We start from the raw sequence: 7,366 nt of genomic DNA, 5'->3' as shown, positions 1-7,366 counted from the left end.
TAAGTTATTGCACGGAGAAGGGATTATCTGATCAAGTTAATTGCATGGAGATGGATTACTTCATTAAGTTAATTGCATGGAGAGGGGGTTACCTCATTAAGTTATTGCACGGAGAAAGGATTACCTGATCAACTTAATTGCATGGAGACGGATTACTTCATTAAGTTAATTGCATGGAGAGGGAATTATCTCAATAAGCGTATTGCACGGAGAGTGGTTTACCTCATTAAGTTTATGGCACGAAAAGGGGAATACCTCATTAAGTTAACTGCACGGAGAGGGATTACCTCATTAAGTTAACTGCATGGAGAGGGGAGTAACTCATTTAATAGCACAGAGAGGCGATTGACTCATTAAATTGATACAACAGAGACGGAATTAACTCATTAATAGCACAGGGAAGGGGATTACCTCATTAAATCAATAGCATAGAGAGGGTACTACTTCATTAAGTTAATAGCACATAGAGGTGATTACAACATTATGTTAATAGCAGAGAGGGGATTACCTCATTAGGTGATTAGCACAGAGAGGGGATTAACTCATTAACCTAATAACAAAGAGCGGGATTAACTCATTAAGTTAATAGCACAGAGAGGGGATTAACTCATTAAGTTAATAGCACAGAGAGGGGATTAACTCATCAAGTTAATAACACAGAGAGGGATTAACTCATTAAGTTAATAGCACAGAGAGGGGATTAACTCATAGTTTATGGCAAAGAGAGAGGCTTAACTCATTAAGTTAATAGCAATGATGGGATTACTTCATTAGGTTAATAGCAGAGAGGGGATTAACTCATTAAGTTAATAACACAGAGAGGGATTAACTCATTAAGTTAATAACACAGAGAGGGATTAACTCATTAAGTTAATAACACAGAGAGGGATTAACTCATTAAGTTAATAACACAGAGAGGGATTAACTAGTATGGTTAATAGCACAGGGAGGAGATTAATTCATTGAGCCACTTCAAAGAAGAAGGGATCATCTCGTCAGGTCCTTTATTGGATTTGAAGGTTACTTGATTGAGATGAGGATTAATTTTTCGATGACCTTAAAAGGCGGATTGGACTTAGTTCTTCCATGCCTTTCCATCGAGGATTAAGGATTATATCGGCAAATCTTTTCCGTGTGTAAGGATTACATCACTAAGGCTTTTCTTGATTGTGGGGATTAACCTGGAGAGGCCTTTCCATAATTTGGTAACGATTTTGTCCATTTTTTTTTTCTTTTTATTCCCCCCACCTCAACAAACCCACCTCTCTGACAACAAGCCATAAACAGCCGACCAAATTACATTTACTTGCTTGGATCAACAGCAGCATTATCTTTTTATAGTTTATATGTGACATATCTGTTTTGATGTTATTACCGTTTCTAAAATAATTTATTGTTAAGTTTTTCTCATCGTTTATTTATTTCCTTATTTCCTTTCCTCACTGGGCTATTTTTTCCCTGTTGAAGCTCTTGGACTTATAGCATCTTGCTTTTCCAACTAGGGTTGTAGCTTGGCTAATAATAATAATAATAATAATAATAATAATAATATTGCCCCCATATCGTTTCATAAACTCGCCTGCTATGGTGATCAAACTTGGGTTTCACGAATAGTGGGCCAAAATCAGTGCCGCGAGAAGTACTGAATCTATTCTCCTAGGAGACAGAGCCTGTACTGGCACTAGGTTAGCTTTATCCATCAGAAATTAATATAATTCTACAAAGCTCGAAATCTTAATTGCGTTATCCTTTAATGGTGTTTATTATGTGTATATACGCATTGATGATTAAATCTTCAGCTTAGAATTGAGGACTTTCTAATGACGTTATTCTCCTCTTCGTATTTCTTCATCCTTTATAACTATTTGCTCACCGTGCTAACGTGACTCTTAATACACTGAAATAATATAAAGAATGTAAAAATCTCCCACTTTTCAATATTCTATGTACATAAATAAACATGTCTTGAGGTTTGTATAGAAAAAAAAAACAATAAAACAACATGGCGAAAAAATACATTTTCATTTCGTGGTCATGAGTCCGCGAAACCTCAAACGACTATGAAACTGTTTGTCTTTGCTTGCAGGCAAAGGAGGCGCTCATGTTTGTTCCTGCTTGTTTTCGATTAAGCGACTCATAGTTGGGTCGTAAATGACCAACTGAAATAGAAGTCAGCAAATTCACTCGTTCATGCGCGAGTGTACTTGGTTGCTTGCTCGTTAGCCTGACGCGCTTGCATTTGCTTTCTCGCTCCAACGCCTTAGTTAACTTGAGAAAAGAGAAGGATTTTGTTGGAGTGAAATGCTTACATGCATCACGAGGTAAAAAAATATATTGTTTTATATTTTTATACTTAAGTATCATGATTTCCGAGTAGGTTAAATTGCATTTGATGTATTAACAGCGATAGGACGATTTGAAAATAAGTTTTAAAAGGTAGGACGAAGTTGTTAGTGAAATTTTTTCATGCATAACGGATGCAAATTATGAAGTTATTTTATATTCTAGTCTTGTATCAGGATTTATTAATGCCTTAAAATATATTGCAACATTTTAACAATGATAAATAATGATTTTAAAATAGGTTTTTGTAATGTCTGATGTATCACATCCAAGTGAAGTTGAACCCATTCCATATTTTTTGAGTTATTATTCATAATTTCATGATCTACTTAGAAGTTATAATGCTGCTAAAGAATTAGTGGTTCATACTGTCTTTAGATCATGAAATGTATCCTATAACTAATATATCCCTATCTATCTATCTATCTATCTATCTATATATCTATCTATATCAATATATATACACATAGATAGATAGCTAGATAGATAGATGGTAAAAACAGATAAATATATTGATAGGCAAACAGATAGATAAAAGATAAACAAACACCATTGTATTAGCATTTTGTGACAAGTAGCATTTGTCTGGTATTATTCTTTACGATTTTGAATAATAATAATAATAATAATAATAATAATAATAATAATAATAATAATAATAATAATAATAACTGTAGACACATATAACATTAAAATGTACAAATACATCTAAATTAAAATAGTAAATTTCTTTAATAATAAAATAGAATTTAAAAGAGGAGCTTCTATTTTAGTATAGCATGGGATAAATTGAGTTGTATACCTACTGCCCAAATGCAAGATAGGTATTTTGATATAAAATTAATTTAGCCAGAAATTTTAGACATATGATAAAGTAATATTTTTTTGGTCTAACGAGCATTTAATCATTTAATAAACAAAATATCTATTACACTTTTTAGTAACTGAAAATTAAACCTTTTTCATGGAAAATGTTAGCCAACTTTTTTTTTTATTTTTCTTATTTTTTATTTTAGCCGATAGATGAATAGATTTCTTTTCGACCAACTGGTAAATGGTACTTATCCTTAGGCTTTTATTATCATTATTATTATTATTATTATTATTACTATTATTATTATTACTATTATTATTATTATTATTATTAGCAAAGCTACAACCTAGTTGGAAAAGCAAGATGCTATAAGCCCAGGACTCCAACAGGGAAAAATAGCCCAGTCAGGAAAGGAAATAAGGAAATAAATAAACGATAGAAGAAGTAATGAAAAATTTAAATAAAATATAAAAACATTAACAACATTAAAACATATATTTCATATATAAACTATAAAAGAACTTATGTAAGCCTGTTCAACATAAAAACAGATAAATGATCTTCATAGAAATACATTTAGTCAACTGATAAAAAGTCCTTCATATAAAGAGAATTTTGATTACTAGTAAATGGCCTTCATATAAGGAGCATTTACCAAACGAAATTGGGAAATAATCAAAGGACATTTAGCCAACTGATAAATGTGCTTTGCCTAAATTACACTTAGTCAACTGATAAACAGCCGTCGTATAAAGATCATTTAGATAACTGGCAATTGCAAAACATCCAAGAGCGATTTATTAAACTGGTAAATGAATCTATCCAAAGAAAAATCAGCCAGATTATAAATAATTATTTGGAAATGGATTTCCATCCAAGAATAAATGTATTGAGTCAAGCCACAGACAACACTAAACGCTTGAAGAACCTTTTCCCTTTCGACAGCTTACGTACAACCCCCCCCCCCCCTAAGAAGGAGACATTATAAGAGACCTCCGGGAGAGAGACGACACCCCTTCCCCGTCTCCCCCATTAACTCCATCCAACCCTCAGGGGACCCCCACACCTCGAGGCCTCCGACGACGTTGATTCATAAGACGTTGGCAAGACACAATCATATGGTGATTGCGTATTGCTACACTGTTTCCTTTACGCACGCGTAATATGGTCTTTTGCGCAGACTGGTGCGCAGAAATGAAGACTTATGGTGGGATTGGCGTTTCATTCTATTTCATCTATATTACTCACATTTATTACTATACTTTCGCTATTTTTAGATTGGTATTCCTTTTTAATTTATCTATTTACTGGTTTACAGATTTACACAGCCATCTGCCACTGGTCAGTGTGTGAAATTCCCTGAATATTCATGAGGTCCAGCTGCCACTACGAAAGTTGTTCAAACTAAGTGCATACATGTGCGTGTGCTAAATCCAAACGAGTAATTGGTTTAAAAGAGTTGGTTTTGTTGTTGTTGTTGGTTTGGTTATGAATAACACTAAGTCACCGAATAGCGGAAATTTATCATCTCGCTCCTATTCTAAAACTATTGATATCACTGAATATAACAGCAGTCGAATATAACAAGAACAACAACAGCAAGAATAACAGTCATGGCATAATAATATTAATGATAAATATGATAATGATAATTATATGTCATAAGATTATCATTTAAAAGTCACATGTTCGATTCCCGTTTAATACTGTTATTTACATGTTTTTGCATATTTTTGATAACTTTATGAGAAACTTCAGGCCTTTTCCAAAAGAATGAGACCAACCTGACCTCTTTATGACAAAAATTAAGGCTGTTAGAGCAATTTAAAAAAAAAATATATAGCAAAATGTGCTCGAAATTTAACCTTACCTTGGGGGTAAAAGGGTTAAGCGAATTCTTTAGACAAATCCTGTCAAATTCTATAAGGCCTGATAGTTAGATGATTATGACGTTTACAACAAGGAAAATGAAAGGTATAAGACCCAAAGGCTTATCCCATAAGTCTTGATTAGAATCTGAAGTCTAGTATACACAAACACGTACACACATTATATATACTACATACATACATACATACATACATACATACACAAACACGTACACACAATACATATATATATATACACATACATTTGTGTATATATATATATATATATATATATATATATATATACATACATATATATATATATATATATATATGTATGTATGTGTGTGTATAAATATATGTGTATGTATGTGCATAAAACACAGATGGAGATTTGCAGTGAAATGTCACTTGCATATATGAATGCTTAAAATTTATTAAAGTACAGACGCATAATTACTGTTTCTCTCACACGCTGTACATTTATCTATCTATCTATCTATCTATATGTATATATATATATATATGTGTGTGTGTGTCTGTGCGTGCGTGTGTGTGTGTGTTTATGTGTGTATGTACAATAATAATTCATGTAGATGTTGAGAAGAGAGTTCTGCAATCACAACTGAATAACTATCAACGATAACGCCTAAACTATTTCCATAAGAATTAAACCTTTACTGAAACCAAACTGATAATCTTATTACGTCATATAGCATCGTCTGTGGCTTCCGTTATTACAACGCTAGGTAACAATTTACATGAATAAATATGAGTAATGAATAATTCTACTGACTGTTCTTGAGACCTTTAAAAAAGAAAAAAAAAAAGATGAAATGGAAACATTGTACTATTTAAAGCATCTTACGTAAAATGTGTAAAGCAACAGGTCTCAAGGATCTCTCTCTCTCTCTCTCTCTCTCTCTCTCTCTCTCTCTCTCTCTCTCTCTCTCTCTCTCTCTCTCTCAAGTACACATATTTGTGGCTTTTCCTATTCCTTGTTATTCTTGCTTGAAGTAAATGCTGTACGTGTCTTAAATGGCGATACGTTATAATTCTTATCATTTCTAGTGACACTAACTATCCTGCGTTGTCTAACATATCTTCCTCTCTTTTTATTTTATCTTTCAATGACCAAGAAGATGAGCGGTCTGGAAAAAGAGGGATAAAACGGAAAGAAAAGAGAAAGATGGAAAACAGAAATGAGGATAGATACAACCTTGAGTCCACTTTGGTAAATGCTATTAATTTTGAAGAAAGTAATGTTTGTTCAAGTAACTTTTCGTTGTCATTTTGAAATAATTACTCAATTTTGAGCTGGAGATGTCCTAAAGCAAACGGCACTTGACGAAATAAACGTAATGAGGATTTTTATTTCTTGTTTGAAGGAAAATTTGCTAATCTTTTAGACCGCAAAATTCTTCCTTTTCAGATTACGACACCAGAAAAATGTAAGTGAATTAATCAAGACTTTTCATAAAAATTTCTGGGGATCTTTTTTCCAGAGACAAATACTTTGAATTACGCTGGGCTATTCCAATACTGCAAGATATTTGAATATTTAATGCATAGTTGTGATTAGTTGTCCAGAAAATCTAAAATTAATGCCTTTTGAAGTTATATTTGATTTTCTAAGGCACAAGATGAATACTAAATACGGTCTGAATAAATGCATCCAAAACGAAGCAAAATTAAAATCTTAAATCCAACCAAGTTTCAATATTACGTCTCGATTTCGATTCCTGAAGAAGCCGACGGCATGAGATAAGTGTATATCACGCAATGCCACAAGTACAAATTTTAAATTCTGCAGAAGACAATTCAGCGAGGAAATAAAGACGAACAGGGGTAACCGCATTGTTACCTAACGCTCCCACAAGGATTGACTTATGTTCATGGAAGTTGGTCTAATTTTGGAATAAATCAGCTCCTCGCTGTCTCTATCTCTCCATCCTATTATAATCACGCACACAAACATCCACACAGACACACACACATACACACACAAACACACACACATATATATATATATATATATATATATGTGTGTGTGTGTGTGTGTGTATGTGTATACCTCAACAACAAACAACATCAAATGCACCAGTTTCTAGACCACTGCGGCACAAAGACCTCAGATATGTTTTTATTCATGTCTGGGGTTTGGCCAGTTTTCATCACAAGGCTAGCCAGAGCAAATTGATGATGGAGAGAGATCTTTGTCTAGTCGCTCACAACAAACCAACCTAGTATGGGTGTCCCTGACTATAGTGCTCCCAAACGAAAGTGGCAGCTGAGAGCTTATTTTTTCGCATCGAATCTTAAATTATTTCGGTCATTTTAT

Source organism: Palaemon carinicauda, chromosome 9 (assembly GCF_036898095.1).
Source record: "Palaemon carinicauda isolate YSFRI2023 chromosome 9, ASM3689809v2, whole genome shotgun sequence".
NCBI lineage: Eukaryota > Metazoa > Arthropoda > Malacostraca > Decapoda > Palaemonidae > Palaemon > Palaemon carinicauda.
Note: the sequence above shows the minus strand (reverse complement) of the source record.